The sequence below is a fragment of the Sphaeramia orbicularis genome, chromosome 20 (assembly GCF_902148855.1).
Source record: "Sphaeramia orbicularis chromosome 20, fSphaOr1.1, whole genome shotgun sequence".
Lineage (NCBI taxonomy): Eukaryota > Metazoa > Chordata > Actinopteri > Kurtiformes > Apogonidae > Sphaeramia > Sphaeramia orbicularis.
This window is the reverse complement of record NC_043976.1, coordinates 29,759,003-29,774,614: the sequence shown is the minus strand read 5'-3', so window position 1 is coordinate 29,774,614 and position 15,612 is coordinate 29,759,003. Positions and strand designations below refer to the sequence as shown.

Below are 15,612 nucleotides of genomic sequence, written 5' to 3'. Positions count from 1 at the left end.
ATGTTCATCTTTTCTCCAAAGACTACTGCTATTAATGTTAGAGTTTGTTTGCTAGCTGCCGTGTCTCTAGAGGAGTTGCCAGAAACTAAGATAGATAAGTAGTTAACAAATTCTTCTGGAAACATCAGTAAGGTCGCTGCTTATCTCATCAAGATGGCTTGATTTCTCTGTTGCAGCTGCAACTCAAGTGATTTCAGAGGCTGTGCATCAGTCTCAACACTGGTCATAATGCATCTACAGTCGCGGAAAAAATTCTTAGACTATCAAAAGTCATCAAAAACAATGGTTATGCAATCAAGTACAAACTCCTGTGTGTATCATGTGACTAAAACAAACAGAAAAGAGAACCTGGAATGCCTAAAAGCACTGTTTTTGTCAGTACAATGCCATAGATATTGATGTAAGAACAGAAGTGATTTTGGTTATTATCAAGAAAACATGGAAAATGGATAGATATCAACTCTGAAATTAAACTACTATGAGCTATTTTTGTTGTTATCATTATATTTGTCCGAACAAATGTACCTTTAGTTGTACCAGGCATTAAAATGAACAAGAAATTAAAGAAAACAAGGGGTGGTCTAATAATTTTTTCCATCATTAGACGCTTTTCTATTGACCCTCAAATTGCATGAATATAACTTACGCATAAAAATGTGCCTAATGGAAAAACGGCAATTTCACCAAAACTCTAAAAGTTTTTGCGCTAGCAAGAAATGATCTATCTATCTATCTATCTATCTATCTATCTATCTATCTATCTATCTATCTATCTATCTATCTATCTATCTATCTATCTATCTATCTATCTATCTATCTTAGACCATCAAAAGTCATCAAAAACAATGGTTATGAAATCAAGTACTAACTCCTGTGTGTATCATGTGACTAAAACAGACAGAAAAGAAAACAAGGAATGCCTAAAAGCACTGTTTTTGTCAGTACAATGCCTAAGATATTGATGTAAGAACTGAAGTGATTATAGATATCAGCTCTTAAATTAAACTCTTATGAGCTATTTTTATTGTTATCATTATATTTGTCCAAACAAATGTACCTTTAGTTGGACCAGGCATTAAAATGAACAAGAAATTGAAGAAAACAAGAGGTGGTCTAACAATTTTTTCCACCACTGTAGATGTAAGTCCTGCTAGTTTCATTTTTATCGCCACGCATTATAATATTAGTAGCACTTACCTAATTCATTCCAAAATGATTGAACATCATCTACATGGAAAAGCACACTCTGCTCACCACATTATTTTTGGTTCATTATAAAACTATGGAAGGACAAAATAGAGTATGGCTGGCCGCCACAGTCTATATCATTAATGGGAAACACTGTCTTTTCCTCAGTGGCACATTCTGACACAGGCTGCAGCAGATACAGACACATCTGGAAATGAAACCTAAATGCACTAATGCAGACTGTAAGCATTTTTTATTACAGGACTACCAGTATATTTAACCTATGGGCGATATGTCAAATTAATTCAATTGATCAAAGTTTTTACTGTGTTAAGATGTTGAAAATTGCCTAAAACCCATAATTTGTATTATTCAACAAAAAAGTAAAATGCAATTTGTTTCTTTTGATATGTGCATTGTAAATGGGCTTTTGTGGTCATATACAGCATGTAGTTTTCATAAAGATAGAGTACTTTTTAAGCAAGTTTTGTCTTCAGGTCACGTAGCCAGAAAACAATTAGTCATAAATCATTCATCGTAATGAGAAGAAGAAATGAGAATTTACCTATCAGTATGCTGAACAGCCTTCTGAAATGTACTCGCCAGTGGAAAATATGCCTGCGTATTCCATTTGTCAATCTATATTATAATAATATCATTGATAACAATCAGCGTTGTGTAATAATACATTTTATCACAATCCAATTTTGAGATTTTTTTTCTCGTGACCCTAGTTCATGTGTTACCTCTAATATTATTTCTATGGGAATCTATCATATCCACAATGTTAATCCAAAATTGATGTCGGAACTGAACTATTTCTAACTGAATTGATATTGAACTTGAGAGATTATTAAAAATCATGTGCAAATCCCAGCCCCAAGTACAATGCAGCATTTTTTTTTTTTTTGTATTCAACATTGAAGATAGACTACCCAAAGTATATCAGACAAATCAATACAAATAACCTGAACTCAGTCTAGCGAAATGTTTCATCGAAGATGTGATTCAAACTGTTTGGAAACTGCACTGTTGCCATTATTTTTTATATGTTTGATATATATATATATATATATATATATATATATATATATATATATATATATATTTTTTTTTTTTTTTTTTTTTTTTTTTTTTTTTGTTTTGTTTTGTTTTGTTTGTTTTTTTTGTTTGTTTTTTTTGTTTTGTTTTGTTTGTTTTGTTTTTTTGTTTACCGTACGGTGTCCCTGAGAGCCAAGACAGGCGCCTATAAATAAAAATGATTTATTATAACAATCAGCGTTGTGTAATAGTACATTTCATCACAATCCTATTTTGAAATTTTTTTCACTTGACCCTAGTTTATGTTACCTCTAACATTATTTCTCTGGAAATCTTTTATATCCACAATTTCAATACAAAATTGATGTCGGAACTGAACTATTTCTAACTGAATTGATGTTTATCATCTGCAAATCCCAGCCCCAAGTACAATGCAGCCTTTTTATTTTATTTTTTTGTTTTTTTTGTATTTAACATTGGAGGTAGACTACCCCAAGTATGTAAGACGATGAACAAAGACAATACAAATAACCCCAAATCAATCTAGTGAAATGTTTGATCAAAATGTGATTCAAACTGTTTCGAAACTGCTCTGTTGCCATTATTTTATATATATATAGTTTACTGACGGTGTCCTTAAGTGCCAAGAAAGGCACCTATTTAAAAAAATGTATTATTATAACAATCAGCGTTGTGTAATAGTTCATTTTATCACAATCTTATTTTGAGATTTTTTTCACTTGACTCTAGTTTATGTTACCTGTAATATTATTTCTCTGAAAATCTTTTATATCGACAATGTCAGTACAAAATTGATGTCAGAACTGAAATATTTCTAACTGAATTGATATTTATCATCTGCAAAGCCCAGCCCCAAGTACAATGCAGCATTTTTATTTTATTTTATTTTTGTATTTAAGATTGGAGGTAGACTACCCCAAGTATGTACAACGATGAACAAATACAATACAAATAACCCCAAATCAATCTAGTGAAATGTTTGATCAAAAATGTGATTCAAACTGTTGCGAAACTGCGCTGTTGCCATTATTATATATATATATATATATATATATATATATATATATATATATATATATATATATATATGTATAGTTTACTGTACGGTGTCCTCAAGTGCCAAGAACGGCGCCTATAAATAAAAATGTATTATTACAACAATCAGTGCTGTGTAATAGTACATTTTATCGCAATCCTATTTTGAGATTTTTTTCACTTGACTCTAGTTTATGTTACCTGTAACATTATGTTTCTGGAAATCTTTTATATCCACAAAATCAATACAAAATTGATGTCGGAACTGAACTATTTCTAACTGAATTGATATTTATCATCTGCAAATCCCAGCCCCAAGTACAATGCAGCATTTTTATTTTATTTTATTTTTGTATTTTTAACATTGGAGGTAGACTACCCCAAGTATGTAAGACGAACAAATACAATACAAATAACCCCAAATCAATCTAGTGAAATGTTTGATCGAAAATGTGATTCAAACTGTTTCGAAAATGCTCTGTTGCCATTATTTTATATATATATAGTTTACTGATGGTGTCCTTAAGTGCCAAGAAAGGCGCCTATAAATAAAAATGTATTATTATAACAATCAGCGTTGTGTAATAGTTCATTTTATCGCAATCCTATTTTGAGATTTTTTTCACTTGACCCTAGTTTATGTTACCTGTAATATTATTTCTCTGGAAATCTTTTATATCCACTATGTCAGTACAAAATTGATGTCAGAACTGAAATATTTCTAACTGAATTGATATTTATCATCTGCAAATCCATGCGCCAAGTACAATGTCGCATTTTTATTTATTCTTTTTTTGTATTTAACATTGGAGGTAGACTACCCCAAGTATGTAAGACGATGAACAAATACAATACAAATAACCCCAAATCAATCTAGTGAAATGTTTGATCTAAAATGTGATTCAAACTGTTTCGAAACCGTTGCCATTACGAATAGCTTACGCAGACCGGTATTGGACATTTATCTGTCACGTCTCTGGTCCGTAACAGGCTTTATGTGTACTACCCCCTAAAGTCAGCTGAAGATAATCATATATGAAGTTTTATCGATCCTCAAAGTCATGTTCCAAAAGGCATGCTAATGGCCTCGGAGCCACCTGCGAGACTTAATCAATTCAAAAGAATGGTTTCGTCCATATCTATTTCTACCTTACTCTTTCCTGCAGAGGTGCTACGGTGCTACTCAGCCCTATAATGAAAGGCCCCCTAGCACCCTCTCTAGAAATCATTACAATCTCCCTCTCCCTCTAGGGTCAGTAAACTAATAGTCATTCACCTGTGTGACAGGAAATCTTTTCCAAGTTGCCATTGGGGGCCAGTAGGATTGTGTTTAAGGTTATAGAGTTGAGTCTAGTCGGAGATTACAGTTTATTTTTTCGGACGGACCCCGTTTGATGAAATGTGTGTCAAAAGTAAAGTCTTTTATCACCAATGCAAAGACTTGAAGATGAGGTATGAGTATATAACTCGCTAATTAACTCTATTTCTGAAACTGGCAAGCCTTGAGACAACACAGTAAGGACAGCTTTATAAATAGCAGGTTTAACACATTGGTAAAGAAACCCTGTACATCATCCACTTGTGCCTGTGCCTGTGTATGGCCTCCAGTGATTTTTTATGACCACAGTCGTTTCGGTCCACTGTTGGCTCAGAATCTGTGTGTATTTCTCAAAGGGATGGCCCATATTCTTTCAAAAGAGGCAAAAAAAAAAAAAAGCTCCAGGGTCTCTTTGGGCTATTTTAAGACTTTTCTCTGCAGTGTTTAAAACTTAAATGAAAGGGAACCCATAAGTGAAGTATACTAACAAAGGTGCGAGACGACAAAGTGAATTCCCTTTTGAGTGCCCTCGAAATATCCCTAAAAGACAGGGGTTGCAAAAAAAAAATGCCTTTCACAAAAAAAAAACAACAAATATAATCTAACTTAACAATGTCACCGTATAGGAAAAGACAACAAAATGATCATTTATCCACAGTTCTGGCCACAGCGGGTTGAGATATGAGTAATAATCGATGCTCCAAGTCCTTGCAGAAAGTCTAACAGAAGAAGCAGCCGAAGTACCTTTAACCTCACACAGCACACCAATAGTGAGCTCACTTTTAAGTATGTTCACAGGGTAAAACAGTCATGTCCTGGATAAAAAAAAAAAAGGTGCATCTTCAACTAACTGCAGCTTCCTTACTTACTATTTTCACCAAGTGTTTCAAACAACACCGATATACCACAGGGAGGGTTTCTATTCGTTTGCTTTCCAGAAAAAGCACCTGCATCAGATCAGTCGGACACAAACGCTGTACGGTTTCACCTCTGTGGGGTATTTCTGCCACAGAGCGGAAGGAAAAAGCTGTCCAAAAAGCTGACAAACGAACACAGACAAATCTATATAAATAATTGCTAAGTGGAGTGAAGAGGAGTCGCCCATCATTCAGAACACAAGTGTGCGCAATATCTCCTGGAGATTGAGAGTCATCCATCACTGCAAGACTTTAATTTGAGATGTTTAGGACTCTTGCTGTTGATTGTCTGAGAGCCGAGGAGAGTCCTGTCATAAGGGTCTGCAGGGGTCTTGCCTGAGTGTAGCTCCCCGCGGGAAAAATTGCTTCCTGACACAAAGCACGTTCATACAAGTACAATGGTTTCATCGGAGTGTGGCCTTGAAATTGTAGACGGAACAACCTAATCTAAAGCCTGGTCAGTTTGCATATTTGGGCAGTGCAATTGAAGGTACTTTCTACTTTCTGACATTGGACGGATGCTACAAAAAAGGCACACACACACATGTCCGTGCTCAACATACATATGTGAAGACGCCTACATTCTAATGTGCACACTCAGACACACCTCATTTAGAGCAGAATGGTGTCAAAATGAGTCCATCGAGTGGGGGCGGAGATTGAAGAGCCCAAGGTAAAGAGAGTCTGGAGACTCCAAATAATCTCAAGTATCGATTTGATTTAAGCCTAAGGCTCTTGATGGACGCTTGCTTTAAAATGCTGTGATAGGTGGCATATCTGGATGACTGATCGCTATAGTTCTGCTTACGGTAAAGGCTGCGCACCATCCATAAATAACAGCTCGCCCTAATCAAACGGCGCTGGGGATGCGAGGATATGATGGCAGCTTAGTGGACATGTACTTTAATTTACCGCAAAGCACTCCGTCTTGCCATTAAGTTTACGTGGACGATGTGAGGGTAGAGAAAAGCCTATGGTGCGGTAGGCTTTTACATTCGCCCAAGGGAAGTGGTTTGCAGGTCTGCTTCACCATGAATGTGATTGATAACAACTTTTTTTTTTTTTTTTACTTGATATAATGAGCCACCACCAAGAAATGATGTAAATGTCTAAAATTCTCAGCAGCGTCAAGACTGTCGGTAGGATAATTGGAGCACAAGTTAGTTAAATTCACTGAAATCATTAAAAGAAATTAGACGCTAACTGAAAAGCGGTGTAAATATCATAAGTTGGACTTCATTCCATTGAACAATAAGGGCTGAGATTAGCTATGTAAAGATAGCAACGTGATACACTGCTGTATCTGATGTAACACTAGTCAAAGTAATACAATATGATCGAATGCTTGCTGAGATGTTTTTTTGCAAGGGCATTTCTCAGAGTATGATTTTCTTTCTGTCGTTTTTTTTTTTTTTTCTATAAACTGACAAATTACACAAACCTTTTCTTAATAATATTCCTATTAGACAATTCGCCATGAGACTAATATGTTTTTGTACTTTGTCAAGATGGGTGACATTTTCCTCACGCACCTGAGCCAGCTAGTATCGCTGTCATCACTAATTCTAGCAGTATATTGCGTGTCCCTTCATTTATCCCCTCTAATGCAGTTATAATACCTGAGTGGTTGGTGGCTGCATGCCCTGAATGCTCATTTTCTGCACAGTAGCCTCTGTGTACTCAAAGGGTCCGGCTCCTCTTTTTTCCTATGGAAGTGGACTCCTTGGAGCGTAATTTGATTATTCCAAAGCAGGTGTTTTCAGCTGAATGCTGATAAGAAGACCCGGTGCTTCTGACTCTAAAGTGAGTTACATTAGATGTGCTTAAAGTAGTGGCAGGCAAGAGGTTTTTTTTTTTTAATCTAATCTGTAGGTGATGATGGGATTGACTTTGAAAAGCAGTACTAGAATTCACAAAGCACCTCCTCTGCTAGACTCAGAGGGTATTATACAGAGTAATAATACAAGAGTAATACTGTGCAATAATAGCAATGCACAGTATATTAAAGATTCAAAAGTGCATCAAGTGGCCACTGTTTCTGTATTGTGTCTCTTCCCTTGTCCGTGTAGGCAAGTTGTCTAGACTGTAGATGTACTCCTTGAGACCCAACACTTCAAATAACTGTGCCGTGGAAGACTCGAAGAAATGCAAATTCGATGGTATAACAACTTGCAGTGGGACCGCTTTGGTACAACAGTCAAATATATAAGTCCACAGAAGATGTAGCTCAGCACAGCTCGAGGGTACACTTCTATACTTATACTTTTTTTTTTTATTTGTGTATGTGTGTGTCCTTATATTTCCTTTCTGGCTCATCCGAATAAGCATCTGCTACTGCGGAATGGGGGCAAGGTTGCATCTGTGATCCCGTGTTTCTCAGTAAATCAGATTCCATCAAGCCTCTGTGATACCCTCTCAGATTGTTCTCTCTAATCCCCTTCCACACCAAAAGAATGGTCTTACCCACTAATAATATCTCTGATATGCAGTGTGTGCAAACAATAGAAATAATCTCGTGCCTGTGATTGAGCCATCAGATCCTGCGCTGTAACTCACGGCTGAAAACACTCCTGATAGTGCTGGTACGTCAAACAGATACACCATCACTTACTTTGAGAAAATACAAGCTTGTCCTTGAGGCTGATATTTTCATATTGACCAAATGGAAATAAAGCTGCGAGTCATTTTTCACAACTTCTGAAAATAGTGAATGATGCTTAGATATTTTTTTTTTTTATGTTGTGGCTGTGAAACCACTTGACATGCCCTGATGTGGTAATCAGTGTTTCACACAAGAGTTGAAAGGCTAAATAGCTCTTAATATCCAGATGAACAGAAATAACTCCTATTAATGGGGTCGGGATATTCCAGAGTGCAGAGTTTCTTGACATCTGACCACTCCACGTCAATTGTCAAGTGTCTGAATTGTCACATCATTCTGCAAAACATGGCAGAAAACACCAAACCCACCTGCACAAGTGTCTTCGGTCGTCTGACTTAAACAGCAGCGTTGTTTCTCGCAACTCTTGTTGGAAGCATTGTCAAGGGCACAGCAGCTTACCAACTATGTCTCAACTATGTTTTATCAAAAGAAGCATCTTCTCTACGTCAAGCTCCGTCAACACAGGCTACGAAATGCCTATCAACTGCACAAGTGACAGAATTGCTGGAAATCAGTTCTGCTAATCTCTATGAAGGTGAAAACTAGGGTACATAAAAAAAAAAAAATCACAGCCAGAGAAAGAAAAGCTGAATTGGAAGATCCACTTACCTTGACCGGAGCTGTGTCAAGAGAGGATCAGTTTATTCCGAAAATAAAATCAAGTCAAACTGTCCTCCACAAACTGTCTTCTACACAGGAATGACACTGTCTCCTGTGATCTGTGATGCTTTTTTTTTTTTTTTTCTCTTGTTTTTAATTCCCTCTCTCACCCTGGCTTCTTCTTTGGTGCCTTTCTTTCATTATCCCGCTGTCTGTGTACAGTTTAAGCCCACGCTGGAACAGAGCCGACGCTCGCCAGTGAATGCGCTGCACGAGGTACTGAGAGACACAACAGCTTCAGCAATAGCTTTGAGAGGACAGGAGCTGTACCAAAGTGGAGCGCGTCCGTGCGGTTACAGAACGACGACTGAGAGAGGGAGGGAGAGAGAGGGAGGGAGGGAGCGAGCGAGCAGCGAAGTGAGGGGAAAGAAGGCTGTGCATCGGTGGGTGAGAGAGAGGAAGTGTGTGAAAGAGAGAGAGAGAGAGAGAGAGAGCTGTGAGCTGTACTGGCTCTGTAGCGGGTGACAGTCGTGATTGCTTTGGCGTAAGGCAGGAGCCCAGACCCCTCACCCCCACCCCTCACCCCTACCCCACTCCACCCTCCTCTCCTCGTCAGGTCCCCTGAGCGCTGGGGGATCTTCATCATCAAGCAGATTAGAGCCAACGTGCAAGCACCCCACCCCCAAAATCCCCACTGACACACTCTCACAGAGAGAGTGGTGTGTGCTGTGGTCACTGGGGATATTCTAATTGGAAAGACACTTGGAGATGCTTCTTTCATCCACTGTGCATGTGCTTTCCAAGTCTTCACCGTGTCATAGTTTATTTAATTTAATAGTTTTGTACATATTCGGGGTGAATTTTTCTTTTCTTTTTTTTTATTTTTTTATTTTGCAGTCTTGCACAAGCAAATCAGGGTGTTAAGGGTGTGGTAGTGCTCTTTGTTTGATTGACAGCTCAGTCCATGGAGATGCATAATGTAAATGAACTTGCTCCATGTACAATGATTTGCAAACTCAATTAAAAAGACAGTGCTTTGCTGGCAAATCACTTCAATTGAATATATGGATTTACCAGCAGCATAGCTCCGTGCTATAAAAGTGTGATGCACCACTGGGCATTTAAAGTACTGATTGGAAAATTATCTGGTTGGTTTTAATGCCCGTTAGACGCACCCTACAGAGCTTTAAGGCCACCAGTCCTGTTACGGATGCGATTTTATGAGGTTCCCGTAAATGTGCACAAGGATGTCTATGAACATGCATGAGCGTAGGCTGAGGAGGTGCATATTCCTGCCAAAGGTTAAATGGTATTTAGACTAATTGACTGCTTGACTGCTTGCAGAGGGAGCCCATCTTCCTGCTGAAAACAATGATCAAAGGTTGAGCTGTAATTAGGTTGCTCAAACGTAGTCTGGCTGTCGAGCGACTTCTAGTGGACAAACAGATTATGATAAGGTGGTGAAGTAGTCTGATGAAGTTAGAATGCAGGGACATGTATAAGGACTCCTTAGTGATGAGTGATTGGAGTGGATATGGTGGAGGAACCAAGGGGTAATAGCTTGAAAATGAAGAAAATATGGAAGTATCCGAAAGTGCAATACCGCTGGTGACCACTAGAGGCCGACTCAATTGATTTCTATTGAATTTCTCTCGAGTAATATTTTATAGGAGTAATTCTAGTCTCATTTGCTGTGTTTGGAGCCTCTAATTAGTGTATTGTTGGTTCTTTTGTGTATTTTTTCCCCCCTTCGTTAATAAGATTAGGGCTAATTGAAAGCTTTGACGTCTGCCTCGTGGGCTCTGATTGACAGGTGTGACTGACGGCTTCATCGCCTGCTAAATCAGACCTCTAAGTGTTAATTGAATAAAACATTATTCTTCTTTGACAGACAGCTCTACTGTAAAACAATGGCAGGAGGGTAACGATGTTATTTTGTGAAGTTTTCTTTTTTTCTTTTGTTGGAAGGCAAATGTTTGACGACATTCACAAGTTAGAGATGCGAGAGAAGTAGCTCTATCATTAGATTTGAGAGGATCACCCATTACGTGTAAGCAGTTCCATTCTCTTGTCAACAAAAAAATGGTCAAGCCACAGAACCTCCTCAGACCTCTAAACTCAAACAAAAAATAAATCATGATACTTTTAACCCATGTACATGTGTTTATTGGTGATGATTGGGTTTTATTTTAACTTTGACTTTGGTCTTTTCCCATCCATAACTGAACAGTTTTCATGATTAACCCCGGGGTGCTGTAAAAGGTAAACATGACAAATTCATGGGGCCCAGCATTTCCAGGGGGCCCAGTGGATATAGGTTAGAAGTTGTGAAAATTTTGCGTGAGCGCTGCAATAAAAGAGAGGCATAGAAGCCGGGTGTCGGACATCCAAAGTTAAGTTTTTCTTTTGTTTTCACGCCAGTTGCGGTTATTATGGCACTTATAAAACGCACTACCCCTATATCTCCAGTCCTTACACTACGGACATCTGGACATCCATCCATCCACCCCCCCAGTCCCCCATCCCACTCAGATGACAGATTTACAGATAATTCATTTTCTGAAGAACCCACAACATTTACCTTCCACGTGGTCCACAATTGGTAGGTAAACAGATTTTAATGTGGTACCGTTACACCTTAAATGCAGCAACACTTTGGTATAGTTTAATGTCATCCATGATTTTTTATGGCGTTTGTCTTCTAGCATTCACCATTTTGTGCAAACAGAGTGGTCATCTGACGTGGGTAATATGGGAAGATATGGAATTAATGACCTGTGTAGAGATAAGCACAAGGGTGAAGGACCTTAGCTAGCTCTAAAATGAGGCCATTAGGGTAGTATCTTAAAGTTGTAATACCACAGATGGCCACTAGGGGTGCTTCCAAAAAGCTCTGCCTTCCAAAAATTGAGATTGAACTTTTCTCTAATAATACTAAATCATTCTGGTCTCATCTGGTGTATTGGAAACATATAAGTGAGCTGGTGGTCCATCTTTAAATTACTCCATTAACTGGACCTGAGGTCAAACCGAAGCTTTCATGATGGCCGCCAAGTCAGGTTTGGATTGATAGGATTGCATGACAGCTCATTCATCCTTCTCGGTTCCTTTTCATTCATTAAAACACTTTTTTTTCTTAACCCTTTATAGGGCACTAAAATTCAAAATTTCAACCTTAGTGTATTATTGGAGGACATAACAAGACTTTATTACTATTGTGAAATTTTTCAAAATGTGTTATTGTCATGTAGAAAATCAAGGTCGATGAAGTTACCATAATTGGTTCCTTGCCCATAAGTGACAAAAAAAAAAAAAAAATCCAAGAAATATATATATAGAAATATGAGAAAAACATGTGATGTTGAAGGAACTTGTATTTTCTATCATTAGACCAACATCAGTGCTGATCCAGACCCCTGTCCACATCCACATTCTCCCTTTGAACATCATTCCTTACATTAGTACCATTACTTCATGGTACCTAACAAAGCAGGTACACTCACTGTTAAGGGTGTGTATTGGCAAGAATCAGGTGATACGATACAAATCACAATACTAGGATCACGATATGATATATCACAATATATCATGATACTGTTAAAAAGGCAATTTTGTTTGTTTCTTTTTTTATTAATTAATTGTTTCGTTGATTAATTGAATTACACCATAAATATGCACAAATACTAAACTCATTTTTATTTGATCAGAGCAGGATCTAATGCTACATCACAAAATTTTTCTATGTTAAAACTTAAATTATATTTTACAGACATTACAGTTTAAGATCCTGTTCAATTGTTCCTATTCTATTAGTTCATAACTTACATCATAACATTACATTTGTACATACATTATTTAATATAAGAGTGTTAAGTGATAATATATGAAATAGAAACAAAAATGAACCTCCACAATATCTGCATTTGAATAAATACTAAAAATATCGATACAGTACTTTTTAATATCAGTACAGTATTGTGAAATGAAATATCGCGATATATTGCAGAACCGATATTTTCTTACACCCTTTTCTCACTGTTCATGCAGAGGTGGACCTTACAGACCCTTGTAGACCACATTGGACCTGAGATTGACTTACCGTTCTCTCTGTAACTGCTGCTGTCACTGTCTTGTCACGTGAGCAGAAATTACCAAAAATAGTCACTTGCACGATAAAGGGTTAAAAGATGCCATCACTGTAGTTGTAGTTGTAATTAATAGACTGTAAAATGGCATTTTCAAGTTTGGTACAATTTAATATTATATGGAGTCAATAAGCTAGCATTTAGTATTAACTCACCATTGTCCAAATACGTTCACTTTTGGGTCTGACAGGCAAATTGCATACTACTGGCTTCAAAACAGCAGCAGCTCGGAAAACCAACGGGAGACATCACGGTTATAAAATGCTATACAATCTACAGACAAAGGATAAGTATCACACAAAGGCAAGGGAATGGAGCAAACACTGTAATTGCAAAGAATAAGAGACGCTGAGAACTTCAATTGCAGTTAAGGCTTTGTGATTTCAGGGTCAATTTGAGGGACATAATGGTCCCTTTTTGTGCATTAAAGCATTAAACTGGCCAGCTTTTCAGACTGTTCATATTGTACTTGCTTGTTTACATGTACATGTTCATCATGTTGAATATGTGACATCAATGTTTTTACGTCAGCTGTAAAACTAAGGCCATATTCAGACTGCTGGCAAATGTGACAGTTTGAACAGCTGAAATCTGACCCAGGCCGCTTTCATATGTGGTCCTAAATCTGATACACATCTCATATGTTGCAATGTGACTTCAGTCTGAACGGCTATGTCGCATTTATCCGACCTTTACGTCATTGAAATGCGATAAACGTCACAATTCTGCATCCCAAAAGGAGGAGTAGTGGGAAAAACAGATTTACTTCCGTAAGCACAGCACATGCCTGCATGGTCATGTATTACATCAGGACCTCTTTTGCACATTCGGGTTGCTTCAGGGTCGGATTGAGTTTATACTCAAACTGATAGAAGTTGCATTTAATGTGTAATATGAAGGAGCACACACAAAAAAATTGGATTTCACCAAAAAAAATCTGAATTGTGCATGAACGTAGTCTTAGTTTTGGACCATATGGACTTCAGTAGAACTGTTTAATGATCAGATAGATAGATAGATAGATAGATAGATAGATAGATAGATAGATAGATAGATAGATAGATAGATAGATAGATAGATAGATATTGACATAGATGGAAATAGATATATAGACAGATATAGATAAACATATAGATAAATAGATAGACAGACAGACAGATATATATATATATAGATTGATAGACATAGCTATATAGATGTGTGTGTAGATAGATAGATAGATAGATAGATAGATAGATAGATAGATAGATAGATAGATAGATAGATAGATAGATAGATAGATATTGACATAGATGGAAATAGATATATAGACAGATATAGATAAACATATAGATAGATAGATAGATAGATAGATAGATAGATAGATAGATAGATAGATAGATAGATAGATAGATAGATAGATAGATACAGACATACAGACAGATATAGATAAACATAGATAGATATAGGTAAAGACATATATACATAGATAGACATATAGATATAGATCGATAGACATAGATATATAGGTGTGTGTGGATAGATAGACAGACAGACAGACATAGGTATAGATGGACACAAATATAGATACAGATATAGACATAGATAAATAGATAGATATAGATGGACGTAGATATAGATATAGATGGACACAGATGCAGATATAAATAGACATGGATATTTAGATAGATACAGATGGACACAAATATAGACATAGATAGACATAGACATGTAGATCGATTTAGATAGACATATATATATATATATATATATATATATAGAGAGAGAGAGAGAGAGAGATAGATAGATAGATAGATAGATAGATAGATAGATAGATAGATAGATAGATAGATAGATAGATAGATAGATAGATGGATAGATGGATAGATGGATATAGACATAGCTATAGATGGATATATGCAACCCATGTGCAGCTCTGTTGTTAAATTGGTCTTTATATGTGAGCTGGTTATAAAAGACATGATAAAGTGCAGGCGTCATGAAAATGGCCCTGGGGTGGGATGGGTGGTAGGGGGAAGCCGGGGCATCAGCTGGTTCCTGCTAATACCCATAACCTCTGAAAGAGAAAGAGCTAATAAAGAAAGCCAACACCTCCCTGTCTATTCCCCAAAGAGATCACCACAGAGAAAGAATTACATCATCTAAACATCAAAACTTTACGGGTTTCTCTGATGTCTGGCAGTTGTCGCTGGCGGTGACCTAAATTCCCTTACATCCATGTTTTGCATGATTTAATGCAGTGCTACTTGCCTTCGTTGGTCATGCAGAACACAGATGTCATCTCACCACTGCTTGGCATATTGAGGAGCAACCACTAGCTTTAACCTTTAAATTTAGACCTGGATATGATGGGGGGAATCAAATGTGGCACCAATCACTCTGTGGAAAAGGTTATTGAGGCATTAGCATTTAGTCATCTCTATATTTCATCTTGACTGTCTTGAAGATGGACGGGGCTGACAGTGGAAGAAAATTTTCCATTTCCTTTTACTATAATTTTTGTTTAAAAGAAAGTATCTACCAAGAAGGTGAGATCATTTAATTTCTGAATCATTATTTTTATTTATTTATTTCAAATATGCAACAAAACCAAGTAATCCCACTTAGTCTTTACAAATGAACCAGATTATAAGAAAACAAAAACAAACAAACCAAAACAAAAACCTGTACATCTACACGAAAACA

General features: G+C 37.0%; 1 protein-coding gene across 1 annotated transcript in view; it reads right to left on the bottom strand.

Moving 5' to 3' along the window:
* Positions 1 to 9,232, bottom strand: part of LOC115411554 (cadherin-12-like) — a 316,867-nt gene extending 307,635 nt beyond the window's left edge. Inside the window, exon 1 of the mRNA XM_030123742.1 lies at positions 8,792 to 9,232. The gene's annotated coding sequence lies outside the window, so the exon portion shown is untranslated. The remainder of the gene's footprint in view (positions 1 to 8,791) is intronic.
* Between the last annotated feature and the right edge of the window lie 6,380 nt (positions 9,233 to 15,612).